General features: G+C 49.2%; 1 protein-coding gene across 1 annotated transcript in view; it reads left to right on the top strand.

Moving 5' to 3' along the window:
* Positions 1 to 22,629, top strand: part of LOC111723119 (cadherin-23-like) — a 299,920-nt gene that overhangs the window by 190,557 nt on the left and 86,734 nt on the right. The window lies entirely within an intron of this gene.

The following is a 22,629-nucleotide window of genomic DNA, read 5'->3' as shown; positions in this document are numbered from 1 at the left end:
GTTACTTTCAGAGCATTTGTGGTTACAAAAATCCGAGAGCACTCAGGAAGCTCAGGGACGGGGCTTTCTGTGAGGCTCAGGGTTCTATCGGCATCCAGAGGAGACCTTCCCCAGGGTCAGGTGTTCTGGGCCCAGAAGCTAGGACACCAAAACTTGAATATTTTCTTCTTTTTTATGTTTGTATAAATTTCCTATAGTAACCATAACAAACTACCACAAACTTGGTGGTTTAAAACAACAGAAATGTATTCTCTTACTATTCTGTATACCAGAAGTCTGAAATGGGGCTAAAATCAAAGTATTGGCAGGGCTGGTTCTTTCTGGAGACTCTAGGAGAGAATCCCTTCTTTGGCTCTTCCAGCTTATGGTGGCTGCCAGCATTCTTTGGCTTGTGGCTGCCATCTCCTTAACACCCTTAATTCCCTCCTCTCTGGTGACATTGCTTTCTCCTCTCTTACAGTCAGATCTCTCCCTGCCTCTCTAGTATGAGGGCCTTGTGATGACATTTAAGACCCACCCAGATAATCCAGGAGAACCTCCCTATCTCAAGATCCTTCACTGAGTCATATCTGCAAAGTGCCTTTTGCCATGTAAGGTAGCATGGAGAGGTTGCAGAGTTCTGGACCAGAATGTCTTTAATGGCCATTATTCAGTCTACCACAGCATCTCTGCCCTCCCTGAGCATTGGCCCCTCTCCACTGCCTCCCTCACAGCCTCATCTGGTCCACAATGGCCAGGCTGCCTCCTCTTCATCACAGTTGTTCTTTCAATATCTTTCAGCTGCTGTCCTAGCTGCCAACCACCTCCATATTCTAGTTTCTCCATTCCAGGTTTTCCTAGAGGGGGTCACATTGGCCAGCTCATCATCATAAGCAGTGTCCACAGCTATAGGGAGCTGGCAGCCTGAGATGGTGTCAGCTGGGCAGCTGGCGCAAAAGATGGCAAGTAGGGCCGTGAGTGGGGCGAGCTCCAAATACATCTGGTGCCTTTTAAAGATAGACGGATAGGCCAGTGAAACAGAATAGAGCTCTTAGAACCAGACTTAATGGATAAATATGGGAACTTGCTATATGATAAAGGTGACACTATAAATCACTAAGGAAAGGATGACTTGTTTAGTAGCTGGTGTTGGGAATACAAGCTCACTATATGGAAAAAAAATAAAGCAAGATCCGTACCATGCACCATATCCAAGGTAGACTCCAGATGGATTAAAGACCTAAATGTAAAAGATAAAATATAAAGCTCATAAAAGGAAATGGGTGGTATATCTTTGTGACCTTGTAGTAGGAAAGGACTTCTTAGTACCCAAGGAGCACATGCTATAGAAGAAAAATTGATCTACATCAAAGGACTTCCAACTCAATAGGAATACACAGACAAATGACATATAGGGAGGGTTTTGCAACAATGGAAGCCAATAAAGACCAATAGCTAGACTGTGTAAGGAATTCCTGCATAGCAACAGGGAAAAGTTAGGAAATCCTACAGAAGAAGTCGTAGAATAGGAAACCCTGATGACTCGCAGACATACGCAGGGATGGTGAAACTAGAGAGCAGAGAAATGCAAGTGGCATCTACCATGACCAACCTCTTCTCATCCCACATCAGCGCACGAGCCAGGTCCTCCCTCTGCCTGGGTTTCTGTATAGCATGCAAACTAAGAATAGTTTTTAAAGATGAGTATTTTTGTAGTTGATCTAAGGGAAAAAAAACTCTGTATGTGAGCTCCAGTTAAGTCAAGTATCATCCTCCACCACAAAAATTCCATTCTTCTATTTAGTAACCCTGTATTATTAAAAAAAAAAAAAATGTTGGTTCCACATCCTGGCAACAATCACCAAGATGTGAAACAAACCCAGGGGTTCATCAACCCATGAATGGATTAATAAACTGTGTACATGTATACCATGGAATACTACTCAGCCATAAAAAGATGGAGACTTTACAGCTTTTGTGTTTACCTGGGTGGAGTGAAGAACATTCTCTTTAGTAAAGTATCACAAGAACGGAAAAGCAAGTATCTAATCTAAGGTACTCAATACTAATAAGTTACTAGTAGATGAACAACTACCCACCCACAAGAGAGAAAAACACAATTAAACTCAAGTCAAGGAAGGGGGTGGGGGGAAGAAGAGGGGAGGGAGGGGATTGATAAGCTCTCACCTGATGGGCACAATGTAAATATGTATACGTCCTGGATGAAGGACTCAACCACAACTTGGACTTTACCTAACAAACACAAACAATGTAACCTCATCTTTTGTACCCTCATATTACTCTGAAATTTAAAAAAAAAAAAAACTTATGGTAGGGGCCAGGCATGGTGCCTCATGCCTGTAATCCCAGCACTTGGGAGTCTGAGGTGGGAGGATCACTTGAGAGAGCCCAGGAATCTGAGGCTGTAGCCAGTGAGGATCACACCATGCTCTCCACCCCACATGACAAAAGGAGGCCCTGTCTCTTAAAAAAAAAAAAAAAATTGTGCTCAATTCGTATCACATTTTCGAATTCATCAAAAATGTTTGTGGAAATTTGTTTTTCTTGTTAAAGAAGTACCAGCATCATGTCCTCGATTTTGCCTCTTGGCCGGCGAAGTCTAAAATATTTGCCATGGCCTTTTCCAGGGAAAGTTTGCCAACCCCTGCTCTAAAGAATAGTCTCCGCCAGTTGGAAGCCACACGCTATTGGGATGAATCACATAAAATCACCATTTTTGTAGGTCAAAAATGGCTGAGTATCAGCAATTTCATATAGCTCAACTTTATCTATCTATCTATATGTGTGTGTCTGTGTGTTTACACAGCTCCATAGGTAAATATTTAAAACCTAGGTTTGAGTATTTATAAAAGAAACCGAGATAACGTAATACCATTTTGTAAGGTAAGAGAAGCAAGAAAGTGATAGCAGCAGCCGATAGTTAATGAGAAGACATTCATACTTAGAGACGTGTGGCGAAGCACTGGGATTGGCACTTAGTTTGGAGAAGAGAGTGGGTGAGTGGATGTGAAGAGGAAGGTGTACCGTTGTGCACACTTTATAAATGAGGAAACAGAGCTCAGAGAGGTGCCATAACTTGCCCAAGGCTACTCAACTTGTAAATGTCAAAGCCAGGGTCCAAACAGTGATGCAGGTATAAATCAAAGAGGTAAGGTGAACCCAACTTATCCGAAAAAACTAACTCCTTTTTTACCTAATCCTATATCCCACCCTTTCCCACACCTTGCCTAGGAAATCCCCGGTATTTTTTTTTTTTTCATCTTGTTTCTCCAGGATCCAGAACACCTACCCCAGCCTCTGACCATCCTCTAGGCACAGGAGCCAAAGAGGCAGGAGGTGTGGATGCTGTGCCAGTTTTGACCAAACCTGGAGTGATGGGGTGTGTCACCCACAGAATAAAATGGCTAGCCAGATGCTCCCTGAAAGATGGCTCTGGCATTAGCATACTGAGATATCAGCTAAGGGCTTTGGAACGGAGAGGTCCAAGCTCCAGTCCTGTGGCTTTGAGTTCAGCTGTCAGTAAATAGAGATGAAAATACCTACCTCAAAGAAGGGCAGTGCCTAGCACAGTGCCTGGCATATAGGAAGTGCTTGGTAAATTGTGTTGACCTTGAGCTCATTGGTATCATAGAAGTGATGGCTTTTCATTGCACATTCCTAAAAGAAGGGCTCTTGGGAGGATCAGGGAGGAGCCTTGCCAATCTGTTTCCCTAATTAGTCTTTCTGCTCCCCACATATCCATCTTACTGGTAATATATCTTTCCTCTCTTTTAAAACTGCTCACACTCACCTCCCCCAGGAAGCTTTCCCAACTCGCATCGCCTGCTTAGTTGACAGGAGCAGGTTGGTCACCCCTACGCCGTCTCTAATGAGGAGGTTCATGTTCACCCACCAGCTCAGCTTGCATTTCCTCTCTGACCCACTATCCCCTGGCCCCGTGCCCTGGATGTTGTCACCTGTGGCATGGCTGCCTGGTTGGCTTGGGGCTCACAAGCACTTGTCTCCTTTGCCTCATTCTCTTCCTTTCTGTCATGGTGACTGACTTCCTGGGAATCCACAGGTCCACAGGCCCCTGGAACATAAACTGCTGAGCCCTGCAGCCCTGTGCAGCTCCCAGACACAACACCCTCACAACCCAGAAAGAAACCATCTTCCCTGAGAGACGTCTACTCCCGTGGGACTGAGCACCTTCCAGGGGCCTTCCCTCACTTATCCGTCCTTGAGATGATCCTCTGGGGGGGGGGTGTGTGTGGCCTGCCCGGATTGCCTGGGTTGTATGTGGCGTGGTAAACAGTGGGCACCAAGCCACCTACACCCACATGCAGGGCCTTTCTGCCACACCCCAGCCACTTCCAAGCTCAGAGGTTGCCACATGACTCCCATGTTCCTACCATGAAATCTTTCTCTTCCCTTTAGTTCTCCAGGGAAACTGAAGCCCACACCAACGCACTTTCTTCCACAGCCCATGTGACTCAGAACCACTAATTGGGGCTTCACTCTGGGCAGCTCACTCTATGATTAGCACGAATTTTCCATATGTCTTCTGTCTGGTTCTACTCAGAGAGGAGGGACTGACCTAGGGTGAGTGTAGAAAAAAGTCCCCTGGACCCTACTTCTTTGGCAGCCATAATTAGAATGTCAATGGGATCCCACACAAGGATGTCATGCAAGGCCATCTATAGAGGTTGCATCTTATGCTCACAGAGCAAAGTCCCCATTTCACAGATGAGAAAACTGAGGCTCAGAAGGATTATATAACATTCAGTGTCATGCTAGGCCAAGAAGTGGCAGAGCCAGGATTCAAACCCAGGTCTGCATGAGTCTGAAGTCCATATGCTTTCCATAGGACCACTCCACCTCCTTGGATCATCTATCTAGGTAGACCCTGCCTCTACTATTCCCATTTTACAGATAGGTAAACTGAGGTTCAGAGAGCTCCAGAAACTCAAGGTTCTGTGATTGGTGAAGTCATATGTGCTGGACTGGTTTCTGATCCAGTTTTTATTCTGTCTAGTGTACATAGACCTTTCTGATCCACACTGGAACCCCTTCCTGTCAAGTTGGGCAGCAGGAGGGGTAACAAGGAAAGGAGATGAGGCTTGGGCTGCTTGGATTGACATGAGCATCAGAAGGGAAGCTTCACGTTTTTGCAGGAAGTGCTAGGAGTGAGGTAGACTTGCTTGTGGGACAGCAGTAGCATGTGGCTCCTTACAGGAGTGAATTGATGAACCAACACCTCACAATGCCCGCTTGTCCTGCCCGCCCCAGCCTCCCAGCCTGCCTCCCAGCCTGGGGCCCTACCTCCCTGCCACCGGCGCTCCCTCCCTCCATCCCAGGTTGGGGACGTTTGGCCGCTGAGGTCAGGTCTTTGTTTGAAGGACAGATAATTAATCCCACGAAGTAATCCCCAGCACACTCTGGCAGATTGATGGAGCTCGCCTCTGTCCCAGGAACTCTGCCTCATCATCTTTCATTTCCCAGGCAAAGCGAGTGACTTGTTATATCATAGGCCCCACGCCAATAGGAATTTCATTTAGGGGAGTTCTCCAGGTGGAAGGAGATTGATAACCCAGACCTGGGCACGAGCCCACAGCAGTCCTAGGCCGGCGGGGAGGGGATAGGGGCAGGCACCACCAGCCTCCTTGTTCCCCTTGCTGGATTCTATCTTTCTCCCAACACAGGGGCCCTGCTTTGTGGGGCGCACCTGCCCCAGGCCACAGGGACTCAGATATCCTCCATTCCAACCCTCCCAAGCCCCAGATGAGAAAGTGGGCCCAGAGCAGTGAGAGCTTCCCAGGCTAGCTCTTTCAGCTGCTCTGCCCCAGCTCTCCCCACCTACTCTGCCCTGAAGCTGCCACAGGTATAGGGAACTGTCAGAGGCCATCACTGGTGATGGAATTAAACCCCCCTAGTGGTGGTCCTCCAAGCCCTGCTTCCAGAGGAGGCTCCTTCTGGTGGTGAGGAGAGTGGGGTTGGCAAGGCCTGGAAGTTCACCCACCCAGCAATGAGGAAGGAGGGGTGAGGCCTTGGGGCTGGGGTAGTTGCTGCTGGTCTATTAGCTCTGCTTCTAGCTGTCTGGACAATGGGGGGGGTGGTGGTGGTGGTGGTGGCTGTCATTGATAGTTTGGGCTCATTTGCTTATTCATAAATATTTATCAGGCCCCACTCACATACCCACTGCTGGGGATACAGTCATGAACGAGACAGACAAAGCTGCTGCCCTCAGAGCTTCTCTTCTGACATATCCCACTGCCCCTACCCTCAGAGAACAGGGCAGGCCCAGGCCCAGGCTGTGGACACCCTGAAAGAGATAGGAGAGCCTAGTCACAGAGCAGAGGGTGGGGGTCAGCACAGCGGTACGCAGGCAGACAGTAGCACCGCCCTTGCCAACTTGGCAGCCCCTTGTCAACAGGGACTGAGCATGGTGGGGCTGGCTCCATCCTGAGGCTCACACCCGGCGCTCAGTAATTAAAGCCATAAGTCATCTTCCAATGGGGAGCCTGCAGGTTGGGGCTGCCAAAGCTGGCATTGCCTGAGGCTTAGCGCTGGGAGGGAGAGTGGATACATCTGGGCAGAGGTTTGTGGAGGGGGGGGCTGAAGATCAAAGACTGCACTCCTTTCTGGTCTCGGCTGAGGGGAGTGTTTGGGCTCTGAGGCTCTGCTTGGTGCTGGGGACAATGCCAGGAGCTTCTTCCACAAGCAAAGAGCTGATTTCCTTTATTTCATGGGCTCTGAGAGTCTCAAGCTTATAAAACACCCCCCAAAAGATGCCATCTGTCTCCAGCCAGATCCTTTGTTCCCCCACCCCTTCCAGGAGGGTCTAATCCTAGAGCTCGGGGTGAGGATACTATAAGGTGTCCACTGAGCTGGGCACTTCCCAGAGGAACTGCCCTCCTGCCAAGAGAAGGGGAAGGAGGCAGGGCCAAGAGCCCCCGTAATTGAGAAGGACACGAGCCCATCTTTCCTGAGTGTGGCCCAGTGGGAAAGACTCTGAACTCTGTCCTGTGGCTTCTCCTTTTCAAAAAAGTGAACAGAAGCTTTGGAAAGATCTTGGTTTCTGAGCCTCCTCTTCTCTGGTCAAAAAGACAAGGACACCTCTCTTTCTCCTGCTTCTTGCTTGCTCAGCAGAAATTCCTGCCTGTGTGAGCCAGGGGATAGGAGCATCTTGGGACATCCCTCCCTGTCTGGCTAGGCTCATTCATCAAGCATTCTCTGAACGCGTACTTGGTGCGAGGCACTGGGCCAGAGGCTGGGGACATAATGTGACATCTGGCCCTGAGGTTCCAGCTAGAAGGCTGAGGGCAATTCTGGAATCCAGGCTGCTGGGATGAAATGGCCAACCCACCCCCACCCTCCCGCACCACACCCCAGCCCAGGAACCCTGGCCTTCCTTGGAGAAGCAGAGCCAAGTTCATTGGCAAATGTGAAGTAGTAAATATTTCAAAAAGCACAGAAACTGATATAGCACACCCTTACGTATTCACCACACTGAAAATATTTGTTGGTGACATTTTGCTACATTTGCTTTCAGTCTTTTTTGCTCTTCTTTTTGTTTCTGTTTAAGAAATGAAACATTGCAGATATTATTAAATACTCCTTTCAGTTCAGTGATCTCACAGGCCCAGTCTCTGAGGACTGGGTAAAAAAAGCAAAAGTCTCCGATTCTGATGTTGGCTTCAAAAATGGGATCCCTGATTTGAATATAGACTGTGTCTTAGGTGACACTAAGGAATCATTCGTTTTGTTTAGTGTGATGATGGCATGTTTAAAGTCTCTATGAGAGATGTATATAGTATTTAAAGACAAACTGGAATTTGCTGTGGTAATATGAAAAATTAGTGGTGGTGATTTTAAAGAAAGGAAGATTGGCAAAATTTTGATGGTTGTTGAATCTAAGTGATGGGTACACCAAGCCTTGTATGCTTGTCTCGCTATGTTTGTGTGTGGGAAATTTTCGAGAGTAAAAAATTTTCTTAAAAATGTGGCCCCCGACGTTTCCCAAGACTGTTTTGGGATCCTGTGGCCTAGACAGGCCCCTGCACTTGAACTAGTCTCAAGGTCAGCCTGTCTGGTGTCAGATCTGCCTCTAACACGCCATGTGTTGTTGGCCAAGTTACTCCTCATCTCTCATCCCCAGTTCCTCAGGGGTAGAAGGAGAAATTTGAACATGAGAGGCTCTAAACACCCTTCTGTTTTCCATCCCTGACACTTGACGCATCTAACTTGTGTGCTTAGAGACCCCTCAGGAGGGAAACTGTGGGCACAGCCCCTTTTGCACCTTCATTTTCTTTAGTGGGTTTCCCAGCCAGCAGCTTCTGAAGATAGCCTTTGCAGAAAGCGTTCTGTGGCCAGAAAAGTTGGAAAGACCCTGCATCCTACTGTCCCTGTCCTGGCAAGTCACAGTGCCCGTTAGCACATTAAAGGCTCTGCCAGATCCTGCAGTGAAGATACCTGTTCAGCATTTCTCAAGTTTATTTAACCACAGCCCTTTATAAAAGTTGGCTGTGCCTATACCCCACAGCATCAGGGTTCCTGGGGAACCCCACAATTTCTTGGTTTCAGCCTGGGGACTTTGCCTCTTAGGACATATTTGTCATCTTTTCTTGTGACCATGACGATTCTGACTCATTTTGAGAACGTGGAATTTTTTTTTTTTTTTTTATGTTTTCCACATTGCCGGGTAGTTTTGAACTTAACTAAATCGGTAGTCTTTCCTCAATCATTCCCTGACCAGAAACATCTGCTTTGATGTTATAATCTGAGTCATTGACCAGATGCTGGAAAACCCTCCAACAGCAGGAAACTGGGCCTGGCACAATCGGCAGGGTTCCTGGTGGAGCCTTCTAGAAGCAGTGTTTCTCAAGAGGAGTAGGAGAAAGAAGACAGACGTAGGCATTAAAGGCCCTGGGTTCAAATCTCAGCTCAACCACTGATAAGCCTTCTGACTTGGGACAAGTTCTTTGACCTCTTTCTTCCGTTTACTAACAAGGTCGTGAGGATTAAACAGCATATTAGGTGTTGAGCACCCAGTTTCTTTCCTTCTCCAAAAGAATTTGTAATAATAGCTACTATTTACTGAGCACTTATTATGTGCTTGACACTGGGCTGAATTACATAGACTCTATGTTACCTTTAGTCCTCACATCTGCTCTATGAGCTAAGAATCATCCTTCTCCCTTTATAGTCAAGAGAGGTTGGGGAGCGCGCCCACAGCCACATGCCTGGTGAGGAGTGATGTGAGATTTGAACCCTCATCCTAGCCACTGCACCATCTGCCCCTTTTGAAAGGATCGGATCCACATGAAAATGAGTTAATCCCTTGGCTGCCTAGTTGGGAGTTTCCTGGGCCTGGGATGATTAAATAGCTTGATGTCAGAACCTGCGCCCTCCTAGGTTACCATGGCAGGTAGCTCAGCGGCTAGGGAGCCAGCCACATATACCGGGGCTGGCAGGTTCAAACCTGGCCCGGGTGTGCTGAACAACAATGACAACTACAACAAAAAAAAGGCTGGGTATTGTGGTGAGTGCCTATAGTCCCAGCCACTTGGGAGGCTAAGGCAAGAGAATTGCTTAAGCCCAAGAGTTGGAGGTTGCTATGAGCTGTGATGCCATGGCACTCTACCTAGGACAACATAATGAGACTCTGTCTCAAAAAAAAAAAAAAAAAAAAAACCCTGAAAAATCCTGGGAACCTCCCAAGTTTCCTGAATCCCCTGACCCTGAACCCATTCCATTGGAGACCCCCTTGGGGATGAGGGAGGCACTGAGTATGCTCCTTCTCTGCTTTGCTAGGACAACTAGTTTTATTTTTGGCTATTTTAGGTACTAGGGTTCTGCATGATAAAAGAATCTACTACTAAAACAAAGACATTTGAAAAACTGCAGCCATAGAAAAGCCCCCTCTTTTTTAAACAAAGGAAAACCCTGAGGCCCAGAGAAGTTAAATGACTTGCCCAGGGTCACAGGTGTCCTCTGAGCCCCAAGCGGATCTCTTTCTTCCCTTCAATCCTCGGAGCAGGAGCCAGGTTGAGGGGGGCTGTGCAGCCCCCAGGGAGCCCCTCAAGGTCAGTCATCGGGGCGGCTCTGCCAGTTGGTGGCCAGTTTCTATGAAGATAACTGTGTCTGAGGCTGGCTCCCTGAACCTCGTCCGACCACATCTATTTCTGGGCTGCGGAGCCCTGACGGAGCACAATTTGATTCATAAATTACCCAGCTCAAGGTGTGTGTGATGGGCTCTCCTTTCACAGGTTTGAAAGTCATTCACTCTGGAACTTGCAGCACTTGGGGAGGGAGGGGGCAGCCATGGGGCTATCGGGATCAACACTCACAGAGGAAGAGAGAGGGGAGTCAGGGAGGGCCCTGCGAATCAGGAAGAGCTGCTCTGTGCCAGCTGTGTCCTCCCCACACCCCCAAGAGACAGAGTCTGTTGTTACCCCTGTTTAGCATGTGAGGAAACTGAGGCTCAGAGGTGGTGGAGCTAGGGTTCGAATTCAGTGCTCTCTCTTGCCATGTGGTTGTGGTGATAGAAAGACAATGGACTGAACGGATGGCCTGGAGGAAGAGGTTGGACCCTGGGGAAGAGGATTGAAGGGCAGGTTCAGGGGCACCAAGCCTTGTGTCCCACAGATTGCAGTGTGCACCCACGCTGGCATTGACCCCACCTGGCCACACTTTGCCAGTCTCTTCTCTCTAATATCCTCCAGTTCCAAACACTACATGGTTCTGCCTGCCCCAGGGACCTGGTTCACTACCCTCGACACATCCTGACATAGGCTCAGTACTTTGCAGTTTGTAAAGTGTTTTCAGAGTCCTTCTCTCATTGAGTCTCTAAAGAGCCATGTGAGCAGGGAAGATAAGTTCACCTCCTGTGAGGAAATTGGGGCTCAGAGCACCACAAGCCCCAAAGCGGGAATCCAGTCTCCCGACTGCACGTCCAGGCCTTCGGCAGTTCTCTGGTCAGCTTCTTTACACATGTGCTTTGTCCTTCCCCTGAAGGTGACAAGGCTTCCCCATTAGAGGGTGGCTCTCAGCAGCATTACTCACTGCCCCCACACCCTGCGCCCAGTACAGAGAGGCCCAATGGTGTGGTAGGTGGTCTGTGGTGCCCCCACTCCCTAGACGCCCTGTCCCTGCAGCTGTCTTTCCCATGTCGCATTGCTAGATCAGCACCAAGGTGCCAGAGGAGGGATGACAGCGCCACCAAGAAGACAGACAGCTTGCACCCCTCGTGCCTTTTTCTCCTTGGGTGTCTGATCATTGTCTTCTTTGTTTTCTTAAGTGTCTCCCTCCTCCTTCCCCCTCCTGCTCCCCCTCTGGGACAAGGCCTTTCAGATCATCAAATATCAAATGCTGCTTATGTGAGGACTGAGATGGCTTTATCGAGCCGTAAATCTCCCTGAGCCCTGACCTCTCTTGAGTGCCAAGCCTTGGGTGAGTTATGTGGGCCATGCCCAGCGGCAGGCAGAACAGACCGCCCTCTGGGGAGCAGGGGCTGGGAGACCCAGCATACCTCAGTGCCCACCATAGGCCCAAGGAGGAGACCCCAGTTGAGAGGAGGCATGACTGTTTTGGCCACCTGCCCCAGGTCCCGGAGGTAGCCAGGTGAGCAGGTGAGGAAGCAGGTGGGGTCGAGGCATCTGCAGTTCTTTGCTGTCTTTCTCACCTTGTTTATCTCCTAGGCAGTCCTTGGCCCTCAGGGCAAGTGAGTACCAGTCCCACCTAGGAGAAACCAAGTGCATGGCAGCCCTGAGGGCTATTTGAGACCCCAAAGACTCAAGTTAGAATCCCCACAGAGTTACTAATAGGCCTGTGTCCTTGGACATGTCACTTCACTTGACTGAGCCTCAGTTTCCTCATCTGATAAATGGGACCATTGTGCTGGGCTCACAGGGCATTTGAGGACCTGCTGAGATTGTACATGTGACCAGACATGCAAAGTGCTTTGTCAACAGGCAGAAGCACACTTCTCCCCCGCTCTCAGGGGCAAGCTGGCATGTGGACTAAGCCTGCAGGCTCTGGAGGCACAGCCTGGCCTTGAACCCTGGTTCTGCCACTTACCAGCAAGGGTGACTTCAGGCAAATCATTTACTCTGTCTGTGCCTCAGTTTTCTTACCTGTAAAATGAGCATAACAATAATAGGAATGATGACGATGATGATGTCCTCCACATGGCGTAGCCTTGAAGAGTAGCCAACACGTGTAAAGTGCTTAGAACCCCACCTAGCACACAGTGGGCCTGCAATCAATGTTGGTCCTCATTGTTGCTCTTTTTCTTCCTATCATCGCCCAGCCCATGCGCTCATCACCAATGAGCCTTCCTGCCTCTAGCTCACCTCCTTCAGAGACTCCTCACTGCTGTCAGACAAAAATCCAAACTGCCTGCCTGGCAGTAGAGGCTCTGGGGTCCCCTGCTGCTGCCACAGGTTCCTGTGAACTCTCCACCCCTCCTGCAGGCTCCCCACCTGAGAGGCGATGGTCCCTCCTCCACCCTTTAGCTCCTTCTGGTCTCCCTGGCAGTAATGCCCTCTCATGCTTACCCGAGCCCTGTCCTCCGAGGCCCAGCTGAAGGAGCCCCTGTTCTATCAGCCCTCCTGCAGGAATCTTCCAGGACCTGGTGAGCCACCCTCAGCAGGGTTGGTCCCTTTTCCACATCTAGACTGGATGCTGCTTTGGGGCAGAGACCTCACCTCTCCAGTTCCCTGCAAACTCCCCTGCTAGCAAATACCTTCTTCCTTCATCCCCATACTGAGGCAGCAGTGACCAAGACAGGAAAGGTCCCTGCTCTCAGGGAAATTAAACTCAGGGGGAATTCTTCATAATGGCGGTAACCCAGATAGAGGAAGAATTACCCGGAGTCAATCAGTTTACAAATCAACCTGTATCTAACACCAACGTGGAATATGTGGACACATATGGTAGGGTCTTTTTATGGTAAAATATACATGACATAAAATTTACCACTTTAAAGTATACAACTGAGTGGTATTAATCACATTCCCAGTGTTGTGCAACCACTGCCGCCAGCTAGAGGCACAACTTTGGGGGTGGTTTTTTAAAGGAACTTGTATTGATCTTTTTTTTTTTAAGAAATATAATTCACATAAGTCAAAAGGGGAAAATCTGAAATGACTCTAGAACTATTGAGTTCTCAACTAGGGGCAATTTTCCCTCCAGGGGACATTGACAATGTCTGAGATTTTTGGGTTGTCGCACTGGGGGAAAGTGCTGCTGGTAGCTAGTGGGTAGAGCCCTCGGAGGCTGCTACCATGCACAGGACAGGCCCGACAACAGAGAATTATCCAGCCACAGACATCAGTAGTGCTGAGGATGAGAAACTCAACTCTAGGATCATTACTCACGTAATCTTTGTTACCATTTTGTTAACAATTCATTTCTTTGCCTGTATGTATATTTCTTAAACCCAAAAACCCAACTGTTTAGCTCCTGCTGGTCTCCCTGGTAGGAATGCCCTCTCTCTCCAGGCTTACCCCAGCCCGGCCCTCCGAGGTCCAGCTGAAGGAGCCTATGCTATTTTGTGACTGCTTTTATTGAATAAGTCTTAAATCTATCTGTCACAAACTTATCTTCTGCAACTTTTTCGTGGCTGAGTGAATTTCCATATCATCATTTAATTAACTAGTCCCCCATTGGTGGACAGTTAGGTTGTCCCCAGTTTTCCCTATTAAACGACGCTGTGATGAACACGCTGGTGGGGGCTGCATTTGTGGGAAGATCCATGATTATTCGCTTTGAATAAATTCCCTCAGTGGCAGAGTCAAGGTTTTATAAGAAATGGAGAGAGTCTGATTCCAGCTGTAGACCCTGGTGATGTCTTGCTGGTTGCCAATGCGGTGGACCAGGGGCCACCTCTCTGAGGCTTTCCATTGCCAAGCATAGCACACCACTGTGGGGAGAGGAGTGTGGCCTGACCCTCAGCCATCCTGACGTCATAGGTTTGACTATCCTCGGCTACTCAGGTTAATGTTTCATAAATCGGAGTCAGTTATTGGCAAATTAATCAGAGTCCAGTTTGTAGTCTTATTAGCGGAGGTAATCATTTGTTGGTTTAAGTGAGCTTAATAAAAACCGTCATTCTGTGAAATGCCTGTAAGGCAGATGGGAATTTGCACCTACTTGAGGGTCTGAAGGTTGTCTTGCCCTGACTGGACAGTAGTAACTCTGATTAACGAAGATGGCTTAGCTCAAACAAACATATCACTATGGTCGCACCAAGAGGGTATTATAGCCCCAGTGGGAACTGCTAATTGGCTCTGGTGCGGTTGCTGTGGTCTGTGGTGTGTGGCATGGGGAGTCTCCCCTTCATCAGCTGCTCTGTAGCTTTCTAGACAAGCCTCAGAATGGCCCTCAGACATTCCTGCTTCAGCCCACTCACTCGCTCAGAAAACACTTATTGATCACCTACTGTGTACGTGCTGGGCACTTGAGGAAACCAGTCCCCACCATCCTGGGGCTTCCATCCCAATGGGAGGCCAGGAAGAAACACATAAACAGATGAAAGAGAGCTTCAGAAAATAGATATGCTTTGCAAGAAATTAAAGCAGGTAAGGGAGGGAGAGTGAGCAGGTGAGGGTGGGAGGGTAGGGTGGTTGGGGAGGGCTCCTCTGTAAGTGACATTTGAGCCGACGCCTGAATGCATATGAGGAACCCAGCAAAGATCTGCAGGGACAGGGAACCAGGAAGCTGGAGGAAAGCTTTGTGGGGGGATCAGCTTCCCCCACCCCGACCCAGGGTCTTAGGTAGGCAGCAAGCTCTCAGTCTGTCCTCTCCCAGGTTGAAAGCCGAGGTAACCCACACCGCTGGTTGCCATATGTTGATCATTGAGCTGTTGGATAGAGCCCAGCCCAGATGCCACCCAGAATGTGGGCCCCTTTTGTCAGCAGGCAGCTAAGTAACAATTTTTAATTCATAAGATATCTTGCCCAAAGCCTATGTCTCATACTGACTCCCAAGTTTCATTATACAGGAATACAGTTCTATACCAGTCAGAATGATATGCCTGCACTGGCCAGTGATGGGCCTGCAGGCCAGCCTGCCCCAGGGACCTAGGTGGCTAATGCCATTTTCATGTAGCTGTTTTAATGGGCTGTACCTGGCAGGGGACATAAGAACTTGAGGGGGGGGGCCTCTGGATGGGACATGAACTCATTTAGCTTTCCCCCTCACTGCCTAGACAACCTAGTGCGGGTTATTTTTAACCTCTCTGAGCCTTAGTATTCTCATCTGCAAAATGGGGATAGTCTACCTATCTCATAGAGGTTTGTGAAGACCGAAAAAGGAATGCATGCAATACTTCGCATAGTGCCTGGAACAAGGTAAGAACGCAGTATGTGTCGGCCATTGTGGATAAAATGTCTCACCACTCTGGGTGAGATAGGCCACAGTTGAGATAAAAGTGGTCTGATTCTTCTATTTGGAAAATAGGCCTGGCAGGAAAAGAACAGACAGTTTCCAAAATGTGCGCCTACTGTATACCAGGCACCCCAATAAGTGCTTTACGTACATGATCACACCTGACCCTCCCATAGCCCAGTAAAGTGGGCACTGTCATCCACACTATACAGATGAGGAATTTGGCTCGAAGGAATTAGCAGTTGGCAGCAGGTCTCACAGCTGGTAAGGCAGAGCTGTTTTTGGCACCTAGCTCTTTTCCCATCCTGCAGGTTTACCCTCCGTAGGCAGTCTTCACGTGGACATCATCGAGGTAATAGGCTTCCACACAGACCGTGGCTGGAAGAGCGCCCCCTGGAGGGAGAGTGCAAATCTCAGTTCTTCTCACTTGCCTGTGAGGTACCGGCCCCTGGCCCTGGGTAGGGCCAGGTGACCAAGTTAGAGGCCAGGGAGGGACCAGGGTACCACAGGTCTTCTCATGCAGCCTTCTGCCTCCTTACATGGACTGGTATTTGAAGGGATGGCTGCTTAGGCCCAGAAGATTACTAGTTCTTCATAAACTGTAGCTTTTTTCTTGTTTTCTCTCGTATTTTGACAGTGGCCCAAATGTGCCCCCACCTCTTATATGTTGTTTGACCCTTTCTAATTGCTGCAGAGGGAGGAAGAAAATCTTCAGGCCATCCAACAGATTTTAATGAGCATATTCTGGATACTGCCGGAGATAGCAGCCCCCAAGGCCATGCTCCTGAACATGAGTCAGAGAAACCCCAGAACTTATCCTCAGGACCATACTCAGTCTCTGAGCCTGAGAACCAGGGAAGCCCCCAGAGTGCAGGGCCGCTGCCTCCTGGGTTCTGGGCATGCCTGCCAGCCGTGGATGGGGATGGAGGGACCTCCAGTCCAGAGATGAACTTGGCTTCCTGCAGCAGGTGACAGACAGTGGATCTTCAGAAAGGGCAAGACTCAGACCAAAAGGGGAGTCTTGGGTTTTTTCCCACCTCTGAAGGCAGGGGGGCAAAGGCAGAAAGCTGCAGCTGCTAGCCCAGCCGAGCAGACAAAGCAATTGAAAGTCATCAGCCTGTGTTCCCACACGCACCATTGGCCACTCACTAAACTGCTTTTCACCAGACCCAGCTCCACTGTGGGTCAAGATGCTGCAAGGGAGATAACAAGGGGACAAGATGTGGGAGTGATGAGATTTGGCAGCAGGCAGGAGGAGGGGCGCGGAGGGGTGGGGGAGAGCCTGCCAGCCTGGAGGAACGAGGAGGTGGGAGGGTTGGCCTACAGAGCTGCCTCCCCCAGGTCTGGCCACCGCCACCCCCCACCATCCCCCTCCTATTCCTTCCCCTCTCTCTGGCTTTGACCGTCTAGAAAACTGCAGAAGTCCTCTGCTCGACTCTGCTGCGCCCTCTAGCTGCCACTCTGCCTATTGTCATGGTTTTTACACGAAGCCCAGGACAGTGTCACCTGCACTCACTGTCCCCATTTTGTGCCCCACCCTCCCTAAGTGTATTAAGGTCTGCTCTGGAGACATCTGACGATGCAGTCAGTGGCCTTTGCCAGTTCCTCCTCCTGAGCCCGGGTGGGTTGTCTGAGCCTGCTGAGTGTCGGGCCTGCCTCCTGCCAGCAGGCACCTGTGCTTGTGCTGGTTTCCATCTTCCTGTTTGGCCATTGCCACTCTTCTCCACTGCCCTCTAAACATCCCTGCTTGTCCTCAGTGAACCATGCATCTGCCACAAGGCCAGCCTTGCCCAGGCCACTTTTCCTCGGTGCCAAAGCAAGTCACTGGTGCCCCTGTGCTGACAGCTCCTGCCTGCAGTCCTGCCTGCAGTCCTGCCTGCAGTCCTGCCTCTCCCTCTGGTCCCCATTGCAGGCCGCCTCTCCAGCTGCCTGGAAGATGCTGCCATGTGCACATTCTGCTGCTGTGTAAAACTCTGTCATGGAGAAATGTATCTAGAACTTTCCAGTGTATAATGTGTTTTATCTAGGACTCTCTCTTGAGAGAGAGGGGTGATGATCCCTTACGTGGCTCACCATATTTCCCTGCCCTATAGCACAGGGCCAGGTGCAGGTGGGTACAGGGCTGATATTTGTAGGGAGAGAAAGAGACATAAATCTAAGTCCAAGTTGGCCATTCACCAGTCAGGTGACTGTGGGCAAGTTATTTAGCATCTCTGAACCTGCTTCCTCACACAGAAAATGGGGTATCTTCTTATAAGGTGATTGTAAAGAATAAGTAATATAATTGTGTGAACAGCTTAGTGCAGTGCCTGCTACACGGTAAGTGTTTGATAAGTAGCAGCTACTACAGCTACTAAATAGGGGAATGGAGGCTATGACCCTACCTCCGCAGTCTTGCATGCTTTTACAGACTTGATTCATACCCTTTCAACCTCTCCCTTGCAAATCTGAAAAGGTCTTGATTCTTAGAGCTCCTAGAGAAGGTGGCTGCCCCCCAGGAGAACCAGCATGGCCAGTAATGACCTGCTTTTCTCTTTTATGATTGTTTTGAGTCACCAGTTTCCAGAATTCTAAAGGTGCAGCCCCCACTTCCACCCTAGGAACCCTTCCCCTGCCAGGTGCACCTCCCACACACTCAAGATAGCACCTGTCCACCCTGGAGGAACAGCTGCCCTTCTGCTCAGCAGTGGGGGCTGAACAGGTGAAAGGCATCCCCTGTGAGCTGCCTTCAACTCCCCGGGGGACTTGGGTAAAGAATGTCTGGGAGACCAGAGGGCTGGCATGGTGGTATCAGTTTCCAGGAGAGCAAAGAAACTTGTGAGTGTATCTGCCAAGCCCATAGCCCCTGGGGAAGGGAGGATGTGGGAGTGGGGGGAGTAGGGAGGGGAGCCAGGTGGAGAAGCAGTGCCCCCCAGGGGTGATTGATGGAGACAGCAGAGGTTAGAGTCCTGGCTGTTTTCATTCTGGGTCTCCAAGTCAGCCAACAGGTAAACACAAACTGTTGTGAAGCTATGCTGATAAGAGCCTCACACTGGTGGCTCAGTGTCCCTGCTAGGCAAACAGCTGTACACATGGGCTCCTGGCTGGGAGGGGTGATACTAGGTGCCCAGCACTGTATTAACTCTTTTAGTTCTCACAGCAATACCCTGAGTGGGTACCATTATATTATTACCCCCATTTTATAGACTATGGAACTGAGGCCCACATATGGCAAATAAAGTCTCACAGCTAGTAAGTAGCAGAAACACGATTTGAACCCATGCAATCTGCCTCCACGGGGCATAATCTAAGCCACCTCTGTTTCTTGTTACGTTTCAGGGGCCTTAGCAAGTACTTACAGGTTAATAGTGTGCTTGTAGCACGGATGTCAACCTTTATGGACACTCATGTGACACGAAGGTGTGAACCTTGCCTGCTTTTCTCTGCCAGTTTTTCAGCACCTTGCATGCAGTAGGCACTCAATATGAACTTGAAGGAATGAGTGAAAGCAAATAAAGGAATCTTTGAATAAGACATGCCCTTAGCATTCCTGCTTAGGGTTCAGGGCTCATCTCCTGCCCTTGCCCGAGCCCAGCAGCATCCCAGCAAGTGCTAATGTTGCCATGGTGACGGTGAGAGCATCTTACTGAGTCAGTGCCTCACTTTGGTGGCCTTGCCAGCATCCTAGGTGTAGCCCTTTCTGGTTGTCGGTCCTAAGAGTTAGTCATTTGTTCTTGGCAGGAGACTACAAGGTGAATGCCACACGCATGTATATGTGAAAAGAATGTGTGTGTGTGTGTGTATGTTGGGGGAGGCTCCCAGGTTTGTTCGAATGTGCCATTTGGGCAGCATTTGCCTGCAGGTTTGTAGGAGAAGGTTCCTAGATCAGGGCAAGAGGTGTTTTATGTGCTGGGAACAGATGTGGGGTTGGGAGTCAGCAGGGTGACCATGAATGGGGCATAGGTGTTGAGTGGGGAGACACAATTGGGGATCCAAGGTTTTCCAAACCAAAAACCCTGTTTTCCAACCCAAAAATGAAAGCACATCATTCAGTAAGGGGCTTCTGGTTTGTGAATGATTTATAAGAAATTCTAACAAAGATAAAAATTGAATCACATTTAGTTAAACATTTGATAGCTTCCTTTATTGGAAAGAATAAATTTATATGAAAATCTGGAATGATAGGATGGTGAGAGAGGAGTGGGGAGGGGGGCATACCTTTGAGTGCAGTGGGGAAGGGTGGAAGGCAGGAGGCTCGGTGGTCCTGCCTCAGGGCGGCCCTTCAGCTCAGCCTTAGGGGTTCAGAAGACCCAGCCCCACACGGAGCCCTGTGATGCCTGTGCTCTACCCACCTTGGTACTGTTCACCCTGTACTCTAGGGCTGTACCCCCAATGGAATGTGTCCCCATTAGAAGCAGCACAATAATTATTACATGAATGAATGAATGAATGAATGAACGAACAGATGAAAGCATGCATCCTTTGCTTCCCTGGCAGCAAATTTTCTAACCAAAGAAACTCCCTCTACTCACGCATTTCTGTGCCTCCTTGCAATTCTGTCCTCCCCAGCACATAGACACAGCCGTATAGAACCCAGCAGGAAGGGACCTTGGTCTCTGATGGCCACTGGAGGAAGCCTCAGGCAGGAGGAAGGCTAGAGTGGCATCCCGTCCTGGGTCAGAGACCCCAAAGCTCTGAGAGTGACATGAAACCTAAACAGGCTCCGCCGTCATCAGCAGCCTCTCCTGGCCTCGGCCAAACCCTGTGGTCGGCCGGGAGGTCAGGAGGGAGCAGGCCTCTAGCTGCTGGCCCAAGAAGAAGTGGGCTGCATTGCTGACAAGCACAGGCAGGTAACTCAGAACAGCCTCTGTCCCAAAGTCTAAAGTTAGAAGAGGAAACTGTTTCCCCCTATCCTTTCCCCTCGTTAATTAGAGAGGTGATACAAGCCCTACATGTGCAGATCCCTTTAGACCCTATGGGGAGGAGCCCTCCTGGGGTTCACTGCTATGTGCTCAGGTATTAATTCTCTAACATTGTAATCAGTGACCCTCCTCTTCCCCCATCCTGCCTGTACTCCGGGATCCAGCTGGAACAATAACAGCAGCAACACTTACCAGGGAACTGCTCCAAAGCAATTTGCACACACTGTCACACTCATGTAGTCCTCATAACCCTAGAAAGTAGATGCCACAGTTATCCCCGTTTTGAAGGTGAGGAAACCAACGCACAGAGAGGTTAGGTAAGTTGCCCAAGGTCATACAGCTAGTACATGCTCTGAAGAGGTAACGCCTCCTCCTCCGTGAAGATTTCCTTCTTTTGCTTTCCCATCTGTAAAAGCCTATACCTGCTGTGAACTGAATCTTGGAGATGCCAGAGTTCCCTTAACCAGGCTGCAAGTGCGCCAGCATCAGCATGCCCAGCAGACGGATATATGCCTGCCCCACAATGCCAAGCTCAGGGCCTTGCTGTAGGACAGCCTGCCCTGGGGATTGCTGGATATGTGAATGAATGGGAGGGAGAGAATGAACCAGCAAACTGGCTGGTGAGGAAAAGACCAGAGAGGATTGGGATTCTGGGTGGATTCTCAGCCTGGTGGGAAGGGCAATGGTGGGAGCCCATGCAGGGCTGGTTCAGGTGGGGAACATGTCTGCCACCATGTGCCCACACTGACCAGGTAACTTGGGACCAGCCATGAAGGGCCCCCATCTTCACAGAAGGTCAGGAAGATCAAAGTAACATACAGGAAGCAGCCAGAGAACATTCAGTTACAGAACAGTGGCTACTAGCTGTGGGGACCAGAAGGGGTCAGCTGGAGAATCCAGGGCAGCCTTCCTGGAAGAGGAGAGTCTGGCACTGGGCTGGGGGGCTGGGAGGACAAGAGAGGAAAGAGGAGGAGGCTGGAATGAGAATGGTGATTTGGGGAACCTATGAAAGCCAGTGTGAGGGCACTGGGTGCCTGTGGAGGGGAGAGGGGGTGGGTAATGGAGGCTTTGGTTTAAGGCAGCTGGCATCTGTGTGTGGTTTTTGTCAGTACGTATTTGTACAGATCTTTGTACATATGTATCTTAGATTTCTTAAAGCACTTCCAGCCTGAGCAAGAGCAAGATCCCATCTCTACAGAAAAAACAAAACAAAACTAGGGCTCCCTGCCTATAGCATAGTGGTTACAGCGCCAGCCACACGCACTGAAGTTAGTAGGTTTGTACCCCACCCAGGCCACATAAACAACAATGACAACTGCAACCAAAAAATATCCAGGCTTTGTGGTGGGTGCCTGTAGTCCTAGCTACTTGGGAGGCTGAGGCAAGAGAATTGCTTAAGCCCAAGAATTGGAGGTTGCTGTGAGCTGTAATGTCACAGCACTTTACAGAGGGTGACATAGTAAGACTCTGTCTCAAAAAAAAAAACAAAACAGTAAAACTAACTGGGCATTGTGGTGGGTACCTGTAGTTCCAGCTACTCAGGTGGCTAAGGCAAGAGGATCTCTTGAACCCAGGAGTTAGAGGTTCCTGTGAACTATGACACCACGGTACCCTACCCAGGGTGACAGACTGAGACTCTATCTCAAATAAATAAATAAATAAATAAATAAATAATATACACTTACCATAGGGCTCATGCTTGTAATCCTAACACTCTGGGTGGCTGAAGGTGGATTTCTTGAGCTCAGGAGTTGGAGACCAGCCTTAGCAAGAGCAAGACCCCATCTCTACTAAAAATGGAAAAACTAGCCAACCATTATGGTGGGCACCTGTAGTCCCAGCTACTTGGGAGGCTTGAGAGGTTTGCTCAAACTCAAGAGTTTGAGGTTGCTGTGAGCTGTGATGCTACAGCACTCTACCCGGAGTAACAGAGTCATATAGATAGATAGATAGATAGATAGATAATAAAAAACAAAGCCCTAACACAAGCACTTAGTTTTAAAAACTGCATTATGTTTTTAACTTATTTATCATAAAAGGAAACTTTGTATCACTGCCATAATTGGAAAATTAGAATAGAATAATATAGAATACAACATGACCATAAAAATAAGCACAGAGGAAACCAAACAAGGTCACTGTGTCCCAGCTGGATACCCCTCCATTTGAGAGGCTTGGAGCCTGCAGCCTGTTCTCACTTTGTTGGGCAGGGAAGTGAGCAAATGTTAGAGAGGTGTTAAAGACGCTCTAGCCCCAAATCAAGACTTCCTTCCTGGCTCAGTCGGAGAGGGAGTCTGATGTTGTCATTCTGTGATTCGTTGCTATCTGCTCACTGCCTGGACTACGGATGCCTGTGGAC

The sequence above is a fragment of the Otolemur garnettii genome, unplaced genomic scaffold (assembly GCF_000181295.1).
Source record: "Otolemur garnettii isolate 467f Iridium unplaced genomic scaffold, OtoGar3 scaffold00008, whole genome shotgun sequence".
Classification (NCBI taxonomy): Eukaryota; Metazoa; Chordata; class Mammalia; order Primates; family Galagidae; genus Otolemur; species Otolemur garnettii.
This window is presented reverse-complemented; position numbering and strand designations above follow the sequence as displayed.